Source organism: Thermobia domestica, chromosome 9 (assembly GCF_964235325.1).
Source record: "Thermobia domestica chromosome 9, izTheDome1.hap1.1, whole genome shotgun sequence".
Taxonomy (NCBI): domain Eukaryota; kingdom Metazoa; phylum Arthropoda; class Insecta; order Zygentoma; family Lepismatidae; genus Thermobia; species Thermobia domestica.
The window spans coordinates 202,638,625-202,664,873 of NC_137462.1; the positions used below are offsets into that span (position 1 = coordinate 202,638,625).

General features: G+C 36.6%; 1 protein-coding gene across 2 annotated transcripts in view; it reads right to left on the reverse strand.

The window, feature by feature from the left end:
- LOC145660538 (uncharacterized) overlaps positions 1 to 26,249 on the reverse strand; it is a 235,908-nt gene that overhangs the window by 100,741 nt on the left and 108,918 nt on the right. The window lies entirely within an intron of this gene.

Below are 26,249 nucleotides of genomic sequence, written 5' to 3' on the forward strand. Positions count from 1 at the left end.
TAGCTCTAAAATTTTTAGCAAGTAGAACTTTCATATAGACACAACATGAAAAAGTTTGATAAAGTTCTTCTCGGGCAATCAGCCAGGTGAAAACTGGTGGATAGGCCAACGTTTCGAGAGCTGTCATCGTTCTCATCATCAGGGCAATTATGTAGAGATCAGCCGATGTAATATATACTCTGGACTGGCTAAAATGCTGGTTCCTGATTGGCTGAAAATGCTGGTTCCTGATTGGCTGATTCAATCTGAAAAACTGGAGCTGTGATTGGCTGGCTAAGTTCCGTAGTCCGTGGTACTGATTGGCTGTGGTACTGATGACCGGGTTCCACAGGGGGCTGAGTTGAAATCCAGTGTCTCTATTAACGTTGTTCGGTTCATGAACTATGGCAAGAGATTCAGCTACTATCCTGGTCCAGTAATTGGTGCTCTTGGTAATGATGGATGTGTCCTTAAATAAAACTTTATGGCCTTCTGTTAAATTGTGTTCAGTTAAACCTGAATTTTCTGGATGGAATAATCTAATGTAATTTTCATGTTCTCTGCAACGTTGTTCAATGGTGCGTCCTGTTTGTCCTAACAAACAGAAACAGGAACCAGCATTTTCGACAGTCCAGAGTATATATTACTCATATCCGCTGATCTCTACATAATTGCCCTGATGATGAGAACAATGACAGCTCTCGAAACGTTGGCCTATCCACCAGTTTTCACTTGGCTGATTGCCCGAGAAGAACTTTATCATATACGCCGCCAGGAAAGCTTCAAATCTTACATGAAAAAGTTTGGTTTGAATGGCAAGGTATTTTATTAACATTGGGACCGGAAATTGCAGTAGATATCTTCAAATTCCAGTTTTAGTAGAGAGTTAAGGATGGAGATAGAATATATTCTTGAGGTGCGTATTTAATTGCAGAAAATCACTTCTCACTATTACCGTTTACGCTTCATACTGATCAACGTTAACAGGAAAAGTGGTTGATTCTGGCTTCTTACGATTTGAATGAAGACTTAAAGAAGATATTACTTATTCTTAGGATTCTAAATCGATTCGAAAAAATCACTTCTTTCTTATCGTTGTTGCTCTATGTAGATCAATATCCAAACCGGAAGTTGTAGTGAATTTCTATCACTTCCGGTTTTAGTAGAGAGTTGAGGGTGCAAATGAAATGTATTCTTGAGACGATTTTTTGCTTTATAGTGATCAACGTTCTCCATCAAAGAACTCGATTTTTAACTCTTGGTCTTCTAGATCCCGGCCAAAATTGATGGTGATCCATCTAGTATAGTGTTGCCACGAGACGAGACGGAACCCTTTTTGACTCGTCTCGAGTCTTGAAAATGCAAACGATGGCGGGAAAGGCCAAGACTGAAGTTGCCAGTTGTGATATAGATTGCAAAAGGAAAATCCCCTTTGTGAGAAAACATGTTGAAAAGCCTTCATAGAAAAGCGTTCTCTGTCTATTGAATGAAACAATCGTGATACATGAGCTTTCAGGAATATCATCCTTAATGTCTTGTCCCAAATTCCCCTTGCTGTAAACTGAGGAATTCTCTATATTTTTTCATGTCTGGCTGGAATGATGAAAACAAAACAAAGACAGGGAAGATTTTTACAAGCTCAAGAAACCGAGCTACCACCACCATACCTTCAATTTGAAAACACAAGTTGTAGTTGAAAGTTCTGGCTGAGGTGGCGGATGCTGGATCTGACCAAAGTGCGAAATTGCCCTCTGCTTCCATGTTGAGAGGAGGGGAATACTTCCCTTTCCTAGTGAATAATATTAATTAGAACCTGAATTATCTTCAGAAACGGTTTCTTACAGACACATAAAACCTTTCGAACTTGATAAGTGTAAAGAACATTTGGTATAATATTCATGGAAGTCCGTTGAAAGCAGAAAATATCATGAGAACGGGCAAAATTCGAACACTGAAGAACATAATTAACAAAAAAGAAATAGGATACCAAACCATATTTTTAATCCTGCTATAAAATGTATATCCTATATTTTTACTAATTTCTTACCCCCATGAAAATAACCCGGGGAGGATATTCTCCCCAAATTTTTCAGACTGAAATCCTCTTATCCCGCACGATTTTGCCCTCTGACAAGGTGCATTTCGCCAGCCCCCCCCCACCTTGGAGTTTCGAAACAAAACCTATGCAAATCGTTTGTGCTACGTTTGTGCCGGAATGTACCGCAAAAATTTTCGTTTGTACCACTTCCGGTACGAACTTGTAATAGTTTTAAAGTGGGGGGGCTGGGGAAACGGCAGCCCCCCCACCTTGGAATTTCGAAACGAAACCTATGGCTATCGTTTGTGCTACGTTTGTGCCGGAATGTACCGTAAACATTTTCGTTTGTACCACTTCCGGTACGAAGTTATAAGGGCTTTAAAGTGGGGGGGCTGGGGAAACGGCAGCCCCCCCACCTAGGAATTTCAAAACAAAACCTATGGCAATCGTTTGTGCTACGTTTGTGCCGGAATGTACCGCAAAAATTTTCGTTTGTACCACTTCCGGTACGAAGAAATAAGGGTTTTAAAGTGGGGGGGCTGGAGAAAGGGCAGCCTTCAAAATTGGAATTTCGAAACAAAACCTATGGCAATCGTTTGTGCTACGTTTGTGCCGGAATGTACCGCTAAATAATTCGTTTGTACGACTTCCGGTACGAAGTTATAAGGGTTTTAAAGTGGGGGGCTGGAGAAACGGCAGCCTCCAAACTTGGAATTTCGAAACAAAACCTATGGCAATCGTTTGTGCTACGTTTGTGCCGGAATGTACCGTAAACATTCTCGTTTGTACCACTTCCGGTACGAAGTTATAAGGGTTTTAAAGTGGGGGGGGCTGGAGAAGCGGCAGCCTCCAAACTTGGAATTTCGAAACAAAACCTATGGCAATCGTTTGTGCTACGTTTGTGCCGGAATGTACCGTAAACATTTTCGTTTGTACCACTTCCGGTACGAAGTTATAAGGGTTTTAAAGTGGCGGGGCTGGAGAAACGGCAGCCTCAAAACTTGGAATTTCGAAACAAAAACTATGGCATTCGTTTGTGCTACGTTTGTGCCGGAATGTACCGCAAAAATTTTCGTTTGTACCACTTCCGGTACGAAGTTATAAGGGTTTTAAAGTGGGGGGGGGGCTGGAGAAGCAGCAGCCTCCAAACTTGGAATTTCAAAACAAAACCTATGGCAATCGTTTGTGCCGGATTGTACCGCAAAAAATTTTGTCTGTACCACTTCCGGTGCGAAGTTATAGGGGTTTTGAAGTGGGGGCCTAGGGAAACGGCAGCCTCCAACCTAGGAATTTCAAAACAAAACCTATGCCAATCGCTTGTGCTACGTTTGTGCCGGAATGTACCGGAAAAATTTTCGTTTGTACCACTTCCGGTACGAAGTTATAAGGGTTTTGAAGTGGAGAGGCTGCAGAAACGGAAGCCTGCAACCATGGAATTTCGAAACAAAAACTATGCTAATCGCTTGTGCTAAGTTTGTGCCGGAATGTACCGCAAAAATCTTCGGTTGTACCACTTCCGGTACGAAATTGTAAGGGTTTGAAGTGGCGGGCTGGGGAAACGGCGGCCCCCGCACCTAGGAATTTCAAAGCAAAATTTATGTCAATCGTTTGTGCTAGGTTTGTGCCTGAATGTACCGCAAAAATTTTCGTTTGTACCACTTCCGGTATGAAGTTATAAGGTTTGAAAGTGAGGGGCTGGAAAAACGGCAGCCTCCAAACTTGGAATTTCGAAACAAAAACTATCCAATCGTTTGTGCTACGTTTGTGCCGGAATGTACCGCAAAAATTTTCGTTTGTACCACTTCCGGTACGAAGTTATAAGGGTTTCAAAGTGGGGGGCTGGAGAAACGGCAGCCTCCAACCTTGGAATTTCGAAACAAAACCTATACCAATAGTGTGTGCTACGTTTGTGCCGAAATGTCCCGCAAAATTTTCGTTTGTACCACTTCCGGTACGAAGTTATAATAGTTTTAAAGTGGGGGGCTCGGGAAACGGTAGCCCCCCACTTTGGAATTTCGAAAGGAAACCTATGCCAATCGTTTGTGCTACGTTTGTGCCGGAATGTACCGCAAAAATTTTCGTTTGTACCACTTCCGGTACGAAGTTATAAGGGTTTTAAAGTGGGGGCTGGGAAAACGGCAGCCCCCCCACCTAGAAATTTCAAAACAAAAGGTATGCCAATCGTTTGTGCTACGTTTGTGCCGGAATGTACCGAAAAAATTTTCGTTTGTACCACTTCCGGTACGAAGTTATAAGGGTTTTAAAGTGGGGGGGCTAGAGAAAGGGCAGCCTTCAAAATTGGAATTTCGAAACAAAACCTATGGCAATCGTTTGTGCTACGTTTCTGCCGGAATGTACCGCTAAATAATTCGTTTGTACGACTTCCGGTACGAAGTTATAAGGGTTTCAAAGTGGGTGGGCTGGAGAAACGGAAGCCTCCAACCTTGGAATTTCGAAACAAAAGCTATGCCAATTGTTTCTGCTACGTTTGTGCCGGAATGTACCGGAAAAATTTTCGTTTGTACCACTTCCGGTACGAAGTTATAAGGGTTTTGAAGTGGAGAGGCTGCAGAAACGGAAGCCTGCAACCTTGGAATTTCGAAACAAAAACTATGCTAATCGCTTGTGCTAAGTTTGTGCCGGAATGTACCGGAAAAATTTTCGTTTGTACCACTTCCGGTACGAAGTTATAAGGGTTTTAAAGTGGGGGGGCTAGAGAAAGGGCAGCCTTCAAAATTGGAATTTCGAAACAAAACCTATGGCAATCGTTTGTGCTACGTTTCTGCCGGAATGTACCGCTAAATAATTCGTTTGTACGACTTCCGGTACGAAGTTATAAGGGTTTCAAAGTGGGTGGGCTGGAGAAACGGAAGCCTCCAACCTTGGAATTTCGAAACAAAACCTATACCAATAGTGTGTGCTACGTTTGTGCCGAAATGTCCCGCAAAATTTTCGTTTGTACCACTTCCGGTACGAAGTTATAATAGTTTTAAAGTGGGGGGCTCGGGAAACGGCAGCCCCGCCCACTTTGGAATTTCGAAACGAAACCTATGCCAATCGTTTGTGCTACGTTTGTGCCGGAATGTACCGCAAAAATTTTCGTTTGTACCACTTCCGGTACGAAGTTATAAGGGTTTTAAAGTGGGGGGGCTAGAGAAAGGGCAGCCTTCAAAATTGGAATTTCGAAACAAAACCTATGGCAATCGTTTGTGCTACGTTTGTGCCGGAATGTACCGCTAAATAATTCGTTTGTACGACTTCCGGTACGAAGTTATAAGGGTTTCAAAGTGGGTGGGCTGGAGAAACGGAAGCCTCCAACCTTGGAATTTCGAAACAAAAGCTATGCCAATTGTTTGTGCTACGTTTGTGCCGGAATGTACCGGAAAAATTTACATTTGTACCACTTCCGGTACGAAGTTATAAGGGTTTTAAAGTGGGGGACTGGAGAAACGGCAACCCCCTACCTTGGAATTTCGAAACAAAAGGTATGCCAATCGTTTGTGCTACGTTTGTGTCGGAATGTACCGCAAAAATTTTCGTTTGTACCACTTCCGGTAGGAAGTTATAAGTCATTTAAAGTGGGGTTGGGAGGGCTGGAGAGACGGCAGCCTCCAACCTTGGAATTTCGAAACAAGACCTATGCCAATCGTTTGTGCTAAGTTTGTGCCGGAATGTACCGCAAAAATTTTCGTTTGTACCACTTCCGGTACGAAGTTATAATAGTTTTAAAGTGGGGGGGGGGGCAAACTTCAGAAACATCAAATTCAATACAAATAGAGATAGAAACATTGAGTTAACGGGAATCGTTAGTGCACTTACAAGCACTAAGCACTAACGTTAGTGCTATCATATTTTGGGATTTATTCAAGATTTTTGGTGGGGGAGCCAACTTCAGAAATATCAAATTGTATACAAATAAAGTTAGAAACATAATTTTAACAGCAATCATTAGTGCACTTAAACGCACTAAGCACTAACGTTAGCGCTAGTATATTTTGAGATTTATTCAAAAAATTTGGTGGGGTGGTCAACTTCAGAAATATCAAATTCTATACAAATAGGGATAGAAATATGGGGTTAATGGCAAACGTTAGTGCATCGTTAGTGCACTTAAACGTACTAAGCACTATCGTTGGTGCTACCATATTTTGGAATTCATTCAAGATTTTCGGTGGGATGGGCAACTTCAGTAATTTCAAATTCTATACAAATAGAGATAGGAACATAGAGTTAACGGCAATCGTTAGTGCATCGGTAGTGCACTTAAAATACTAAACACTGACGTTAGTGCTACAATATTTTGGGATTTATTCAAGATTTTAGATGGGGGCCAACTTCAGAAATATCAAATTCTATACAAATAGAGGTAGAAACATGCAGTTAAAGACAATCGTTATTGCATCGTTAGTGCACTTAAATGCACTAAGCATTAAGGTTAGCATTACCATATTTTGGGATTTTTTCAAGATTTCTGGTGGGACCAACTTAAGAAATATCAAATTTCATACAAACATTTAGTGCTTTCTAGAAGCACTAACGATACACTAATGAATGGTGAAGTTGACGCAAGTTCACCGTGCCCTCCAAAGATATTGTACCTGTAGCACCTACACTAATGAAGTACTAACGTTAGGGGTTGGTGCACTAAGAACCACTAACAATTGCACTAGAAGATATCATTAGTGCTTTTGAATATGGCGGAAATTTGATGCAATTAAAAATTCCCAATAAATGTCTTATAGGAGTTTAGTGACATGTAATTGTCCATAACTACACTAATATTGAAGGACAAACGAAACTGTTAGTGTTTTCTAGAAGCACTAACGATGCACTAACGATTGCACTAGAATAGATCATTAGTACTCTTGAATTTGACGGAAATTTGACGCAATGAAAAATTTCCCATAAATTTATTATGTTTCGTTACATGTAATTGGCCATAAGTAAACTAATATTGAAGTTCTAACTAAATTGTTAGTGTTTTCCAGAAGCAATACCAATGCACTAACGAATGGCACTAAGTTTTAGTTAGTGCTTGAAGTGGGGGCGCTAAGTTCACTCTGGCCTCAAAAGGTATTTTAATTGTAGCACATTTACTAATGAAGCACTAACCTTAGGTGTAGATGCGCTAAGAAGCACTAACAATGCACTAACGATCGCTCTAGAAGAGATCATTAGTGATTTTGAATTTGGCGGAAATTTGATTCAATGAAAAATTTGTCTAAATTTCTTGTGAGTCTCGTGATATGTAATTGGCCATAACTACACTAATAGTGAAACACTAACGAAATTGTTAGTGCTTTATAGAAGCACTAACGAATTGGACTATTTTTTCCGTTAGTGCTTAAGGTGTCGGTGCGAAATTCACGCTGACTTCTCCATAGGTTTTTTTACTTGTAACACCTACACTAATGAAGCACTAACGTTAGGTGTTTGTGCTCTAAGAAGCAATTGCGATGCACTAACAATTGCACTAACAGAGGTAATTAGTGCTTTTGAATGAGATGGGAATTTGATACAATGAATAATTCCCCATGTGTTTCTTATGGGAGTTTTGAGACTTATAATTGGCCATTTCTACACTAATGGTGAAACACTAACGAAACTACTTGTATCTTTGTATCTTCTAGAAGTACTAACAATACACCAACGTATAAAACTAATTTTTTCGTTAGTGCTTGTAGTGGGGGCTAAGTTCACGATAAATTCGAAAGTTTTCTTTCCTTGTAATATTAGTGCTTCCTAGTGCACCAACACCTAAGTTTCGTGCTTCATTAGTGTAGGTGCTACAAGTAAGAAACCTTTGCGGGCCAGCGTGAACTTGGTTCCCACTTCAAGCAGTAACGAAAAATAAGTCCATTCGTTAATGTATCGTTAGCGCTTCTGCAAAACACTCATAGTTCCGTTAATGCTTAATTATTGATGTAGATATGGCCAATTATATGCCACAAAAATCCCATAAGAGATTCATGTGGAATTTTTCATTGCGTCAAATTTCCGCCAAAATCAAAAGCACTAATGACCTCTTCTACTGAAATCGTTAGTGTTTCTTAGTGCATTAACACCTAACGTTAGTTCTTCATTAATGTAGGTCCTACAAGTAAAAAAACCTTTGGAAGCTTTCATGAACTTGGCGCCCCACTTCAACCAATAACGAAAAAATTAGAGCTGTTTTCGTTAGTGCTTCACTATTAGTGTAGTTATGGCCAGTTACATCTCAGGAAACTCACATAAGAAATTTAAGGGGAGTTTTTCACTGTGTCCAATTTCTGCCAAATTAAAAAGCACTAATGATCATTTCCAGTACAATCCTTAGTGCATCGTTAGTGCTTCTTCGTGCACCAACCCCTAACGTTAGTGCTTAATTAGTGTAGGTGCTACAAGTAAAATATATTTGGTGGTCAGCGTGAATTTGCGCCCTCTTCAAGCACTAACAAAGTAATTAGTGCATTCGTTACTGATTCCTGAAAATACTGACACTTTGTATGGAATTTGATATTTCTGAAGTTGCCCCCCACCAAAAATTTTGAATAAATTTCAAAATGTGGTAACACTAACGTTAGTGCTTAGTGCATTTAAGTGCACTAATCACGCTCTAACGATTGCCGTTAACTCCATGTTTCTACCTCTATTTGTATAAAATTTGATATTTTTGAAGTTGGCCCCCCACCAAAGATCTTGAATAAATCCCAAAATATGGTAGCACTAATGTTAGTGCTTATTGCGTTTAAGTGCACTAACAATGCACTAACGATTACCGTCAACCCCATGTTTCTACCTCTATTTGTATAGAATTTGATATTTCTGAAGTTGGCCCCCCCCACCAAAAATCTTGAATAATCCCAAAATATGGTAGCACTTACGGTAGTGTTTAGTGTGTTTAAGTGCACTAACGATGCACTAACGATGCGCTAAGTTTAGTGAAAATCTGTCTGCATAAAGATGGGTGGGGGGCTAACTTCATATGAAGTAGGTCCCAAACAAAAATCTTCAATATCTCGTAAACGCTTATAGCACTAACGTTAGTTCTAAATGCACTAACGTGCACTAACGATGCATTAACGATGTGCAACGTTTGGTGTGATTTGGGAGAGGTGGGGGGCCAACTTCAGGCATGTAATTATTTTTTGCGGTAAAAACGTACCACAAACGATTGACATAGTCTTATCTCGAAATTCCAAGATGGGGGGTTCTGGAAACGGCAGCCCCCTAGTTAAAACTGTCATACTTTTGTACTGGAAGTGATACATACAAAAATGTTTGCGATACATTCCGACACAAATGTTGTTAAACGATTTGCATAGGTCTCGTTTCGAAATTCCGAGGGGGCATCAAAACGGCAGCCCCGTAGCTTGAAACTCTCGTATCTTTGTACCGGAAGTGGTACAGAAAAGAGTTTAGCGAAACGTTCCTGTTCAAAAGTAGTGCAAAGAGTGGGCATAGGTTTCATTTCGAAATTACTGGGTGCGGGGCTGCCGGTACCACAGCCCCTCTTGAAAACTCATATAACTTCGTACCGGAAGTGGAACAAACGAAAATGTTTACGGTACATTCCGGCACAAACGTAGCACAAACGATTGCCATAGGTTTTGTTTCGAAATTCCAAGTTTGGAGGCTGCCGTTTCTCCAGTCCCCCCACTTTATAACCCTTTTAACTTCGTACCGGAAGTGGTACAAACGAAAATTTTTGCGGTACATTCCGGCACAAACGTAGCACAAACGATTGGCATACCTTTTGTTTCGAAATTAGAAGGTTGGAGGCTTCCGTTTCTCCAGCCCCCCCACTTTGAAACCCTTATAACTTCGTACCGGAAGTGGTACAAACGAAAATTTTTGCGGTACATTCCGGCACAAACGTAGCACAAACGATTGCCATAGGTTTTGTTTCGAAATTCCAAGTTTGGAGGCTGCCGTTTCTCCAGCCCCCCACTTTAAAACCCTTATAACTTCGTACCGGAAGTGGTACAAACGAAACTTTTTGCGGTACATTCCGGCACAAACGTAGCACAAACGATTGGCATAGGTTTTGTTTTGAAATTCCTAGGTGGGGGGGCTGAAGTTTCCCCAGCCCCCCCACTTTGAAACCCTTATAACTTCGTACCGGAAGTCGTACAAACGAAAATTTTTGCGGTACATTTCGGCACAAACGTAGCACAAACGATTGCCATAGGTTTCGTTTCGAAATTCCAAGGTGGGGGGCTGCCGTTTCCCCAGCCCCCCCACTTTAAAACTATTATAACTTCGTACCGGAAGTGGTACAAACGAAAATCTTTGCGGTACATTCCGGCACAAACGTAGCACAAACGATTGGCATAGGTTTTTTTTCGAAACTCCAAGGTGGGGGGGGCTGAGTAGAATAGTGTACATCTGTATTCCATTTTCAATTAGTGTTTCTACCTTTTTTAATTAGTTTCTGTACTTACACTTTTTGGTACTCTAGGTACATACTGTCGTTGAAGTAATGAATATTGTAATTACTTTAAGTACTCTCTTTGAAGTACAAAGGTTCAATTGTAATTGAATTATTACGGCTTTCTTTTTACCGGTACTTTAGGTACAATAACTGACATGTAATTATGCTGTATCGGACTGCACTCTCATTACTTCGCGTATGTAACATTGAAAGTACTTAGTTTTGTACTTATACTCATTACCTGTAACTAGTATTACTATGTGTACTTACTGTATTGCCCTTTGAACATATGTAACCTCCAAAGTACTTACACTTTCATTACTTGTATGCAACTTACCTTTTCACGTATGTAGTTTTATTGCCGAACTATAATTAAAGTTCATAAGTACCCGTATTGTACCTTTTATTTGAATTAAACTTGTGGTAGTATGTTAATTACTAACCTTTTGCCATTAATATTAACATACGGCTCAAGGACAATTACTCACCCTCCATACTCACCCTTTCAGGACAGCAGGAAGCATTCTTTCTTCTTTGAAGACCATTAACTTCCAAGGTCAAACCTGATCGGTTTAACTGCTTCGTACTCTCTTATATTCATATACGGAGTTGATTTGTATGTAAGAAATATAATTAGTGATCTTTTGTAATTGTTTGGTAGGGATTATTATATTTCTACTTTTACATAAGTTCAGAATAATTTTGTTGCGTGTAATGACAACATTTAAGTACATAGGGTATGTATAAATAATTAGTAATAAATTAATTTAATATTTAATTGTATTACATGGATGTGATACAGCATAGTAATTCTCTTTACTTGGTTGGAAGAGAGGAGAAAAAACGTGAATAAATTCTTTAGCGATTAGCACGCGGAAAGACGGAACGGAAAAAAAGGATGAAAAAATCATTTTTTTTCTTTGGCGCAACTGAATAAGGTCGCCGAGGGTTTATGTTAATTTATTTTTTGTTTCGTATTGTCTGAGAGGAAACTTACATCTTTGAAATGTCTGCAGAATGTAATTTATATGAATTCATGTGAATGTACCACCATAGTCGCTTAGTTATATCTATTAAGAAAACGATTATACAGGTACAATAGCAGGGACAGCTGATTGGGTTTTTGTAACAGGTAGCAAGGGTTTTATTTACTTTTTGTTTTTCACTCTCTCTTTCTTTCACTCTCTCTATCTCTGTATGTGTATGTGTGTGTGTGTGTGTGTGTTTGACCTTCAGAACTCTCACACAAAGGACTTTTTTTTTTACCCGTTAGGAAATATATGCTGTATATTAGCTGGAGTAGTTGGGATATTCTGATTAAAATATATTTCATTATTTAACTGTACATAAACGCACAAATAGTTAATAAGACATATTATGAAGAATGAAAACACACTTATTTCTTACTGATTGTGTATTATTGTTTGACGTAAAAATATGTACGTGTTTGTATTTCGAAAGTGGAATGAAATATTTCAAGTTTTACGTTTAACGAATATACCGGCTAAACTAAAGGAGATGGCGATGATGAGAAATGAATGAAATAGTGGAATGGAGAAAGTGAGAGGAAGCAGGAGAACCGCGAGAAACCCTATGCACGCAGTGTTTGGTTACCACAAAGTCCACACGACGCGAGTTGGGATTGAACCAAGTATCCCTGCACCAAAGACGAACTTTACCACTGAGTATTGCAGCTCTTGTTTGTATTTGAGTTTACTTTTTTACGATTATATTTTCGGATAAATTAGAGGAATTAATAAAGTACACATTTATAATTTGGTGGAACGAGAATGTAGGAGGACATGGGAGAACTATTGGCACAATATTTTGTACTAGAAATACACTCGAAATAAACGAAAGCATTTCGTTTCAGAAGTGACTTAGTTTATGGACAGTATTATTTACTGCTTACGAAGTTTTGGTACCAAACATTTTATAAGGAAAGAAACGTATTGTAGGTAAATAATGTTGCAAGCGTAATATGGCACATTTAGCGGATAAAATTCTGAATATGGAATTAGATTTTTATGTATGTGTATACATAATACAGTAAGTTCAAGGAAATGGATCGAAAATAATAAATTGTGTTATATTATTGAAGTTGAATTGAATTTCAGTTTAGCGTCCGTTTTAACAGCGAGGCTATATGAGACGCAGACCTACTGATTAACGTGGAATTTGAACCACATGGGCCCACAGGGAATCGAATCCGGGTTTTTGTATGCTTACCGCTTAGCCACGGAAGAGCTTATTATTGAAGTTGATTGCTTGACTGAAGGATATTGCTTTTAACACTGAAAACCCACCATTATTTTCCACTGAGAGTTCAATAGCGACTATATGTATTAAAAAAAATAGATTAGTAAAGGAGCTATATGTAATGCACGTTAGGACAACTTTGGTATAATCTAATTAGTGTAGGTAGCGACATTAATAGTGTGTTTGTTTTTATTAGGATTAGCTTTGTATACAAATTGAAATATTCAATTTACAATAAGGGATACCACTTGGAACACTATAGTTTAGTGAAATTGTTTTACAGCGTCAGGTAGAAGGCAAACAGCAGCACAATTGGCGACTACTATTAGCATGACTAAATTATAGGATATAGTATGAATGAGAGACGGGGATGCCTTGTGTATGTAATAATAATAATAATAATTATGGCTAATTTTACACCTAGAAAATTATGCAATTAACATTTCATAACTGTTTTGAGGGTTGCATATGATATTCACAGACAGCCTGATACGTTTTTTAGTTGAGAAGTGTGCTTAAGTATTGAATGTGTTTTTTCGTGCTTTTAAATTAAGAATAGAATATGTTAGATAAACTAGAAATATTTTCACCCATTGCTATGCTGTTGGAATGAAATACTGAATTTAATTATTTCAGGAAATTGTTGAGTTACTGTTTTTACTGGTTCTTTGAATGACTAAAATTTAAGATCAAGGCTACATGAGAAGGGTACTGTTGTTTAAAGTGTAATTTGAGCTATTACTGTGATTTATAACCGAGGAACGTAGTCCATTTAGAAATAGGAAGAGGTGGACTTAATTCCAAGCAAATGAGAAGTGGCTTGTTTTAATATAGTACTGGATAAAGCATACCCTTTAATTGGCCTACACACCGTCTACATGATGTAACTAGCTCTATTAAGAGTTAGGATGGGTTGCATTTTAGATATAACGAAAGCTTTACGCAGTATACTTAACATTTATGCTACGTAAAAATAACGTATTTTTAAATAATGTTTCATAAGTTTTTTTTGTAAGTTTGTGATTTTGTTGTTAAAAATATGCATCAGGAACTGTGCTGCAATCTATTTTGTATTTATATAATTATATTTGCTATACTTCAAACAAAATCGAGACTTAGGCCTAATAAATGACTGCTTAATATTTTAACAAAACATATTGCATTTAAATTGTTTTGTTTGAAATATAATTGTGTTCATATATATTTTATATTGAGGAATTTCCGGCTGTACTATGATCATAAGACTTCTAAGAAGGAAGTGAAGAATAGCAAGCGAAACGAAAATGGCCCCAAATGTGTGTAAATCAGCAATTCACAACTTTTAATGCAAGTTGGCTACTAGTATGTAACTGACAGATTGTTAGAATCTAGCAGATGCTCGCTTGCTACTAACTTAGAGATCAGAAAACTTTTAAAAGTTCCGCAAGTCTAGTGCAAGTGAAGCGCAAACTTATGCTATGTAGGTTGTGACATGCTCTGCAATGAAGCAGAAACGGAACTGGTGGGTCACATACCTAGAACAGATAGAAGATGGACGAGAAATAACATACATTGGATTTTTTACAGATAAGGAGCGATGTACATAGAAGACAATCGAATACAAAATGTATAGATATAACCTGTCGTTTAGCAGAAACCGTACAAATGGAAAAGATCAGCTGATGGAAACATGTAGAAGAAAATGATGGAGACCTTTGTTCACCAGATGATTGATATTTGAATACATATGAAAGTTACACTTTTATATTTAAGCTGAACGTTACAATTTTTCTACAGCGATAGGAAAATGATCTATCAGTTGGCAACACTGAAAAAAAACGTTAGAAGCACAAACGGTGGATGGTTTAAATTATTTATTTTTACGTCCTAATAGTTTTTAGTCTCACATACATTAATTGTATTTTCGTTTCTTTATTATAAACATGAACATGCAAAGCAATTTGTTTATACGGTTAGTTTTAATTATTTGGTATTTGATACTGTACTGATTGGTATATTATTTCAATTACTACAAGATAGTTGAAAAGTTTTGTGTAGCTAGACGACTATGGAAACCTTGGAGTATTGTGATATGAACATGTTTTAAGTTACAGAAGAAGGGTGAAACAGAATTATGATGAAGGAGAATGTGTAAGGAAATAAGAGAATCGTGAATTTAGAGAGACAATTGAAATCATATTTAGTTATTAAACTAAAATATTTGATAAAGATTTTTAAAACTTTTTTATAATTTTATCTGACATATCCAGTTAAAAATGCGTACGTTATTCACAAGTAATGTAGTTAGACACATATTTGAAGACATTTAGTGGTACTTTGATACATTTTTAAAGATATGCCTGAATATTATTTTAACGATATATAATTGTTTGACTACATAGCTGAAAATCAATCATACTGATATGTATTTTGGTTATATGTTTTGTTTTCCAAGGCCCTAATACGTGATATAAGCTATTCAGCATTTTATAAACTTATTTTGTGCATCCACTACTAAATTACATCCATCAGTTGCACATTTAAATAAGTAAATTTTTAACTTATGAACCAACTAGTTATTAGTGTGAAGAATACGTTACCTCATAATAAATTATAATTGACCAAATCAATTACTTCTAAGTCTTTAGTAGTGGAGGTTCAGATGTTAACTATCTCAATTGTTCAAAATTGGATTCCAATTGTAAGTGCACTTGTTATGATTACTTTTGATATTTTAGTTTCATATTTAAGTATAAAGTTTGTTTGTTTATTATCTATATAAGTAAATGTTTGTATTCATACTATTTAAAAGTTCCTATAATACATTTTCAATGAAAGGAAAATTTTCTGCATTTTAGTTTATCCGAAGAAACAATATGTAGTGTATTCCCCTGCAAGAGAAATGTTTCTGAAATTCAGTTGAACAGAAAAAGTTGGTAACAAAATATGTTAATAAAAATTTTTAGTGCAAAAAGTTAATGTTAACGTTGTAACAATAAACATTCTGCATTTTAGTTTATCCGAAGAACCAATATGTGGTGTAATTGTCTGCAAGAAAAGTTTCTGAAATACAGTTTATCAGAAAATGTTTGTAACAAAATATGTTAATAAAAATTTTTAGTGCAAAAAGTTAATATTAACGTTGTAACAATAAACATTCTGCATTTTAGTTTATTAGAAACGTTAGAAACAATATGTGATGTAATTGTCTGCAAGAAAAGTTTCTGAAATACAGTTTAACAAAAGAGTTAGTAACATAATGTTAGTAAAACACTTTTAGTGCAAAATTTATCTGTATAGTGTTGTAACAATAAACACTCTGCATTTTAGTTTATCCGAAGAAACATTATGTAGTGTAATTTTCGTCAAGAAAAGTTTTCTGAAACTTCGTTTAACAAAAGAGTTAGTAACATAATGTTAGTAATAAACTTTTAGTGCAAAAGTTAATGTTTAATGTTGTAACAATAAACATTCTACATTCTAGTTTATCAGTAACGTTAGAAACAATATATGGTGTAATTGTCTGCAAGAAAAGTTTCTAGAACTTTGTTTAACAAAACAGTTAGTAACATAATGTGAGTAACAATTTTTTTAGTGCAAAATTTTATCTGTATAATGTTGTAGCAATAAACATTCTTCATTTTAGTTTATCCCAAGAAACAATATGTAGTGCAATTTTCTGCAAGAAAAGTTTTCTGAAACTTTGTTTAACAAAACACTTAGTAACAATGTTAACAAAACACTTTTAGTGCAAAAGTTAATGTTGTAACAATAAACATTCTTTATTCCAGTTTATCAGTAAAGTTAGAAACATTATGTGCTGTAATTGTCTGCAATAAAAGTTTCTGGAACTTCGTTTAACAAAACAGTTAGTGACAAAATGTTAGTAAAAAAAATTAGTGCGAAATTTATTTGTATAGTGTTGTTACAATAAACATTCTGCATTTTAGTTTATCAGAAATGTTAGAAACAATATGCACTGGAATGTTCTGCAAGAAAAGTTTTCTGGAATTTCGTTTAACAAAAAGTTAGCAACATAATGTTAGTAATACACTTTTAGTGTATCGTATCCACGAAGTGAAATTTCTCGAGTTGCTACCCGCCAAATTTCACAAGTTGCTACCCGCCTTACACATTCTCCTTCATCATAATTCTGTTTCACCCTTCTTCTGTAACTTAAAACATGTTCATATCACAATACTCTAAGGTTTCCATAGTCGTCTAGCTACACAAAACTTTTCAACTATCTTGTAGTAATTGAAATAATATACCAATCAGTACAGTATCAAATACCAAATAATTAAAACTAACCGTATAAACAAAATGCTTTGCATGTTCATGTTTATAATAAAGAAACGAAAATACAATTAATGTATGTGAGACTAAAAACTATTAGGACGTAAAAATAAATAATTTAAACCATCCACCGTTTGTGCTTCTAACGTTTTTTTTCAGTGTTGCCAACTGATAGATCATTTTCCTATCGCTGTAGAAAAATTGTAACGTTCAGCTTAAATATAAAAGTGTAACTTTCATATGTATTCAAATGATATCAATCATCTGGAGAACAAAGGTCTCCATCATTTTCTTCTACATGTTTCCATCAGCTGATCTTTTCCATTTGTACGGTTTCTGCTAAACGACAGGTTATATCTATACATTTTGTATTCGATTATCTTCTATGTACATCGCTCCTTATCTGTAAAAAATCCAATGTATGTTATTTCTCGTCCATCTTCTATCTGTTCTAGGTATGTGACCCACCAGTTCCGTTTCTGCTTCATTGCAGAGTATGCCACAACCTACATAGCATAAGTTTGCGCTTCACTTGCACTAGACTTGCGGAACTTTTAAAAGTTTTCTGATCTCTAAGTTAGTAGCAAGCGAGCATCTGCTAGATTCTAACAATCTGTCAGTTACATACTAGTAGCCAACTTGCATTAAAAGTTGTGAATTGCTGATTTACACACATTTGGGGCCATTTTCGTTTCGCTTGCTATTCTTCACTTCCTTCTTAGAAGTCTTATGATCATAGTACAGCCGGAAATTCCTCAATATAAAATATATATGAACACAATTATATTTCAAACAAAACAATTTAAATGCAATATGTTTTGTTAAAATATTAAGCAGTCATTTATTAGGCCTAAGTCTCGATTTTGTTTGAAGTATAGCAAATATAATTATATAAATACAAAATAGATTGCAGCACAGTTCCTGATGCATATTTTTAACAACAAAATCACAAACTTACAAAAAAAACTTATGAAACATTATTTAAAAATACGTTATTTTTACGTAGCATAAATGTTAAGTATACTGCGTAAAGCTTTCGTTATATCTAAAATGCAACCCATCCTAACTCTTAATAGAGCTAGTTACATCATGTAGACGGTGTGTAGGCCAATTAAAGGGTATGCTTTATCCAGTACTATATTAAAACAAGCCACTTCTCATTTGCTTGGAATTAAGTCCACCTCTTCCTATTTCTAAATGGACTACGTTCCTCGGTTATAAATCACAGTAATAGCTCAAATTACACTTTAAACAACAGTACCCTTCTCATGTAGCCTTGATCTTAAATTTTAGTCATTCAAAGAACCAGTAAAAACAGTAACTCAACAATTTCCTGAAATAATTAAATTCAGTATTTCATTCCAACAGCATAGCAATGGGTGAAAATATTTCTAGTTTATCTAACATATTCTATTCTTAATTCAAAAGCACGAAAAAACACATTCAATACTTAAGCACACTTCTCAACTAAAAAACGTATCAGGCTGTCTGTGAATATCATATGCAACCCTCAAAACAGTTATGAAATGTTAATTGCATAATTTTCTAGGTGTAAAATTAGCCATAATTATTATTATTATTATTACATACACAAGGCATCCCCGTCTCTCATTCATACTATATCCTATAATTTAGTCATGCTAATAGTAGTCGCCAATTGTGCTGCTGTTTGCCTTCTACCTGACGCTGTAAAACAATTTCACTAAACTATAGTGTTCCAAGTGGTATCCCTTATTGTAAATTGAATATTTCAATTTGTATACAAAGCTAATCCTAATAAAAACAAACACACTTTTAATGTCGCTACCTACACTAATTAGATTATACCAAAGTTGTCCTAACGTGCATTACATATAGCTCCTTTACTAATCTATTTTTTTTAATACATATAGTCGCTATTGAACTCTCAGTGGAAAATAATGGTGGGTTTTCAGTGTTAAAAGCAATATCCTTCAGTCAAGCAATCAACTTCAATAATAAGCTCTTCCGTGGCTAAGCGGTAAGCATACAAAAACCCGGATTCGATTCCCTGTGGGCCCATGTGGTTCAAATTCCACGTTAATCAGTAGGTCTGCGTCTCATATAGCCTCGCTGTTAAAACGGACGCTAAACTGAAATTCAATTCAACTTCAATAATATAACACAATTTATTATTTTCGATCCATTTCCTTGAACTTACTGTATTATGTATACACATACATAAAAATCTAATTCCATATTCAGAATTTTATCCGCTAAATGTGCCATATTACGCTTGCAACATTATTTACCTACAATACGTTTCTTTCCTTATAAAATGTTTGGTACCAAAACTTCGTAAGCAGTAAATAATACTGTCCATAAACTAAGTCACTTCTGAAACGAAATGCTTTCGTTTATTTCGAGTGTATTTCTAGTACAAAATTTTGTGCCAATAGTTCTCCCATGTCCTCCTACATTCTCGTTCCACCAAATTATAAATGTGTACTTTATTAATTCCTCTAATTTATCCGAAAATATAATCGTAAAAAAGTAAACTCAAATACAAACAAGAGCTGCAATACTCAGTGGTAAAGTTCGTCTTTGGTGCAGGGATACTTGGTTCAATCCCAACTCGCGTCGTGTGGACTTTGTGGTAACCAAACACTGCATGCATAGGGTTTCTCGCGGTTCTCCTGCTTCCTCTCACTTTCTCCATTCCACTATTTCATTCATTTCTCATCATCGCCATCTCCTTTAGTTTAGCCGGTATATTCGTTAAACGTAAAACTTGAAATATTTCATTCCACTTTCGAAATACAAACACGTACATATTTTTACGTCAAACAATAATACACAATCAGTAAGAAATAAGTGTGTTTTCATTCTTCATAATATGTCTTATTAACTATTTGTGCGTTTATGTACAGTTAAATAATGAAATATATTTTAATCAGAATATCCCAACTACTCCAGCTAATATACAGCATATATTTCCTAACGGGTAAAAAAAAAAAGTCCTTTGTGTGAGAGTTCTGAAGGTCAAACACACACACACACACACACATACACATACAGAGATAGAGAGAGTGAAAGAAAGAGAGAGTGAAAAACAAAAAGTAAATAAAACCCTTGCTACCTGTTACAAAAACCCAATCAGCTGTCCCTGCTATTGTACCTGTATAATCGTTTTCTTAATAGATATAACTAAGCGACTATGGTGGTACATTCACATGAATTCATATAAATTACATTCTGCAGACATTTCAAAGATGTAAGTTTCCTCTCAGACAATACGAAACAAAAAATAAATTAACATAAACCCTCGGCGACCTTATTCAGTTGCGCCAAAGAAAAAAAATGATTTTTTCATCCTTTTTTTCCGTTCCGTCTTTCCGCGTGCTAATCGCTAAAGAATTTATTCACGTTTTTTCTCCTCTCTTCCAACCAAGTAAAGAGAATTACTATGCTGTATCACATCCATGTAATACAATTAAATATTAAATTAATTTATTACTAATTATTTATACATACCCTATGTACTTAAATGTTGTCATTACACGCAACAAAATTATTCTGAACTTATGTAAAAGTAGAAATATAATAATCCCTACCAAACAATTACAAAAGATCACTAATTATATTTCTTACATACAAATCAACTCCGTATATGAATATAAGAGAGTACGAAGCAGTTAAACCGATCAGGTTTGACCTTGGAAGTTAATGGTCTTCAAAGAAGAAAGAATGCTTCCTGCTGTCCTGAAAGGGTGAGTATGGAGGGTGAGTAATTGTCCTTGAGCCGTATGTTAATATTAATGGCAAAAGGTTAGTAATTAACATACTACCACAAGTTTAATTCAAATAAAAGGTACAATACGGGTACTTATGAACTTTAATTATAGTTCGGCAATAAAACTACATACGTGAAAAGGTAAGTTGCATACAAGTAATGAAAGTGTAAGTACTTTGGAGGTTACATATGTTCAAAGGGCAATACAGTAAGTACACATAGTAATACTAGTTACAGGTAATGAGTATAAGTACAAAACTAAGTACTTTCAATGTTACATACGCGAAGTAATGAGAGTGCAGTCCGATACAGCATAATTACATGTCAGTTATTGTACCTAAAGTACCGGTAAAAAGAAAGCCGTAATAATTCAATTACAATTGAACCTTTGTACTTCAATGAGAGTACTTAAAGTAATTACAATATTCATTACTTCAACGACAGTATGTACCTAGAGTACCAAAAAGTGTAAGTACAGAAACTAATTAAAAAAGGTAGAAACACTAATTGAAAATGGAATACAGATGTACACTATTCTACTACTGGGCTGGCGAAATGCACCTCCTCTGACACTAATACGAAAAGACAAGTGCTGTTAAAATCCATACACATGACTCTTCTGGGACTCAATCCGGGGCCTTCGAGCCGATAGTATATCGCCACAGACTGCTCGGCTTGGTATGAAGGTGTGCGTTGTACGATCACGAATAGATCACGACAATATAAGAAAATGTTTAAAAATGTCGCCATCTTTAATCAAAAATGGCCACCCAAATTTTTTTTTACACCATTAGCTAATCTGAGTGTACCGTCATGAGTATGTTACACAAACGAGGTAAACACCATATAGGGGTACAGACCCCGTGGGTATGGGGACAGATTTGTAAAATGGGATGTAGAATGTCCCCCAAGCATTCTTTCCTCCGATGTGTCGTTCAGCTTCCTGTACTATGGCACTTTAAATAGAGCTTATTGTGCACTATCCTATAAAATTTCAATCAAATACTTTTTATTACTCAATGAAATTATTTTGTTCCAAGCTAATTTTTTTAACAATTGCAACGCATCTAAACATGCTAAAATAGAAGGTAGTTTTTGGATTGGTCTGGGTTAACACTGCAAAACCTAAAAGCTGGAATATATGAAATCAAAGTATATATCTAGGTATATTTTTCTGGAATATATGGAATCAAGTGTCTTCGTCTTCGATGTAATTATGAACAATTTACTGTATATTCGTGTATTGAAACTCGTGAAATAAATTTCAATGTTTCAGAATGTAAAAAAAAAAAAAAAAAAAAAAAAAAAGTCAGGGTCGAGGAGAATCAGACAACTAACAGCAGAGAAATATTATTTTGTAAACTATTTGTCCTTGCCTTGTGAGCTTTTTTTGAATTTATTTTTAAGACCTATCGGCAACTTTGGCTCACGCTGAATGGATGATGATGAGAAAATTAGTAGAATGAAGAAAGTGGTAGGATACGAGGGAACTCCTAGAAAACACACACACACTTGTTTTTCACCACAAAGCTCACATCGCACTAACCGAGATCGAAAAAACTACCACACGCACCAGAGGTGAATGCTTCTCGGTGTAGCTACCGTGACATTTCTTGTCTCCTGTGTTCTGAGTAATAACTTTGTTGTATCTTGATCAGCATGGTTCAGTCTGCTACATTTTACTTTCATTCGTATGATATGCTACAATATTTTACGAGATAAAACGAGACAAAACGAGACAAACGAGACAAAACGAGACAAATGAGACGAGACGAGGCGAGCATATCTTTTCGAGACGAGACATGCTTTGTACGGGGCGAGACTAGACAAGTCTCGTCTCGTCTCGTGGCAACACTAATCTAGTAGTCCTTGAGATTTTTTGTCTCCCGGACGGACACATACACACGAACAGACAGAGTATATACACATAAAGTAGCTTTTGTTAGTAAACAAAACTTCTTTAAAAAGTCTCGAAGTGAAAGCATTTATCCTTTACTTTCTAAAATTTCAGTTCTTGGATATATAATATTTTTGTACTAAAACACAACAACACACTGAGCAAGGCTATGTGATAATATGCAAAAAACCACACAAACACGTAACAGTTTCGACACAATAACTGTGTCTTCATCAGACTTCCACTCCTTCTGGGTGCTTGGGAGTTGGTCACCTTGCTAATTTTTTTTTTTTTTTTTTTTTGGTTAAAACTTTTGTAATACCCTTAGGTACAACTTACACTTTTTTCCGGGTCTGAAAGTCATGACAACATTGTCAAATAGAAATAAAACTGAAAACAAACGTGTGTTTTGCACAGTTTCCCGACCATTTTGGGACCTCAAGGTTAAAATTCGAACAGTTTTCACGATTCTCTCTCTCTCTCTCTCTCTCTCTCTCCCTCGTTCCTTCCGTTTCTGTCGTTCTTCGCCTGCTTCTATTGTGTCAATTTCGGAACAAAAACGCCAAATATATCTCCGAAATAGTCCTACTTCAACCAACTCCCTTGCACAACAGTTACACACACTTCGCGTCGTCTTCTCGCATCTAAAGTGCTTGCTTCACTTGCCTTAAATAGTGGTACCCTCTGTTGCCCGCATTTGGAAAGGGCGACTCGCTACCGATGAATACTATTTTCGCACAACTGACGCACACTAGAGACAGTGGAAAAGCAAGGTGCGACTTCTATTCCTTTTTACCAGGAATCGAAGTAACTTCCCATACCTTATTACTGCAGAAGGACCTTCAATTAGTTGGATAACTATCGGATAGCAAAACACACATTTTGTTTCAGATATTCTGTATACCATATTTGCCAATTTGCTTTCTTTGTTTTGATTTTTTCTTTAGTAATGTAATCTGTATTTCGTTGCTGTTTCGTTTCTTCATTTATAACTATATACACTTTATTAACCAAAAAAAAAAAAAAGATTGTGGCTGTTTTTAGGCAAAATTTTTCCAAGTCCAACTTCGGGTATCTTCAGAAAATAGTAAACCAAAGATGAAAGGTTCGATCCCCACCCCTCCCAGCCAACCTTCGAAATCGGGAAAGATTGTGCATATGTGTCTTTTCTTCTTTTATTTATAATAAGACATATTGAAATTTTATTAAATGTAGAAGAAAGTAACATTGATTGAAATACTTAATGATACGATATTTCGAAACAATGTGTACATGTGAACACATGGTGGCTTTGTTATTTATGTTTCTTTTAGAAATTTTCGAATGCTATCCAATTGATTTGATATAGGGGAATTTCGGGTAGTATCGGACACTTAAGGAACATGCGATGTAACAACTTTATGATAATCAGAAATTAAATAAAAAAACTCATATATGCAATCCTTATACATATCTTTATAACACTATATAAACCATATTTCACTTTTACTATAAAATTTTGAGAAACTGGAAAAAATGTAAAAGTCTAATTTTTCAAGATATGAAAAATTGACGGGTTATATCGGACAGATCGGTTATTACCTTCTTACATTCCTTACATGTCTTCTTACATACCTTGCTAGCTACAGATTGTTCTGTTGAATTGTAAATATCACATTTATAATAAAATGCATCTCCTTCAAGACTTACACAGTCTTCATGTGCCCAACCTTTGCACGAACTACACTGTATCCAGTCCTCATCAAAGTCTTCCCCACAAATTATGCAATTAGTCTTTGTTTCATCGTCTAAGTTCAGAGACTTCCTTGCTGATTTCTGATTCTGTCCCTTTGCTCCTTTCGCAACTGTTACAGTTTGCTTCTTTTGTCGAACTGAAATGCTAGTTTCAAAAATTCTTTCTTGTTGAGGGGCATCAGCTGGCTGTCCAGATCTTTGACAAGATTATACAGTAACTCATCCTGTTCATCCGTAAAAGTGTTCTGAAATTTACACATTGGCGGTTTTACTTGAATTTCTTTTCTCAAAGAAAGAAATCTTACCCTGTCACCTAAAGTGCTTTTCGGGACAGAAAACTGTTTACTTGCTTCTCTTGTACTCATCCCACCACTTATCACTTTATCAATTGCACTTTTCATATTTTCCTCTGACCATTTACCTCTCTTTTTGTCCATTTTTACTTGAAAAACATGAGAGAACTATAAGACTTCGCATCGAAACTTCGAATATTGCTGTCCGATATTGCCCGCCAACACCCTGTCCGATACTATCCGATCAACATGCATGATAATAAAGAGTGTTGAAATAATTTGTCTTGCAATGAAGCCAATGATACATTGACAATCAGCATACGAAACTACAACAAAAATGTAAAACTACTTAAATTCATATTTCACTTGCCTTTATTTTTGTAATTAGCCGACAAAGTTAAATACGTGCAGCCACAAACAGCGCAGAAACTACAAATCGCCGCACCACATGTACAGCTTTCAACGTACTATCTCAGAATGTTGGCGCCACGCTTCCCTCGCAAAGAACTACTAACACGTGGCTAAAGAGTGTCGCCATCCTGTTCCGAAAATAGTGAACTATACACTGTCCGATACTATACGCTGTCCGATACTATCCGACCTTCCCCTACCTTTCTATTTTAAATTTTTCAGTTGACTTCTGCTTCTCGGGGATCACTGACTTATCGCGACCAACTCAGTCAGCCTCCGTAGTACATTCACTACATGTTAGTAGAAATCTCCAACAACCTGAACCATAGGTGTTCATTTTACTCCGATCTCACTCACCCTTGCCCTCGCAGTGGTAGCTGGCCTTCGCCCTCGTTCACCCTCGTCATCGCGAAGGATTTGTCCATCGCCCTCGCCCTCGTGATGGAAATTTGTCCTCGCCCTCACAGTGACAACTGACCCTCGCCCTCGTGAAGGGAGTTGTCAATCGCCCTCGCCCTCATGCTGGAAACTTGTTCTCGCCCTCAAACATTATCATCTTGGCAGTGACAGTTGGCCCTCGCCCTTACTTGTAGTTGTTCTCGCGTACCCTCGCCCTAGCGCATTCTCGCCCTCGTAATGCCAGCTGGCCCTCGTTCACCCTCGTTATCGCGAAGGAGTTATCCATCTCCTCGCCCTCACAGTGACATTTGGCCCTTGTCCTCGTGAAAGGGGTTGTCGATCGCCCTCGCCCTAATGCTGGAAACTTGTCCTCACGTTCGCGAAGGGAGTTGTCCGTCGCACTTGTGTTGAAGATTTTTCCTCTCGCGTATTCTCGCTCTCGTTATCGAAGCTTTTTCCGCCCTCGCGTCATTGTGGGCGAGGGAATTTGAGGGTGAGGACGCTCTCGAGAGGGCAACCTACACGAGTATGAACACCTCTGCTCATCTCTCTGACCTGAACACTGTTCGTGATCTGAAATTATTTTTGTTACTGAAAGAAATGTAAATACAATCAATCCTTTCTAGGCACAGAAACATGGTACTATGTATGATTCTTTTAACATTTAAGGTGTTTCCTGTGATGGAGAATATAGTAGATTGAAAATAATATTAACATTTTTAAAAACAAATAACTAACACTAAATTAAACAATACAATAGTAAGAAAAGTTTCTGGTCGCAGCGCTCTGATATTGTTCAG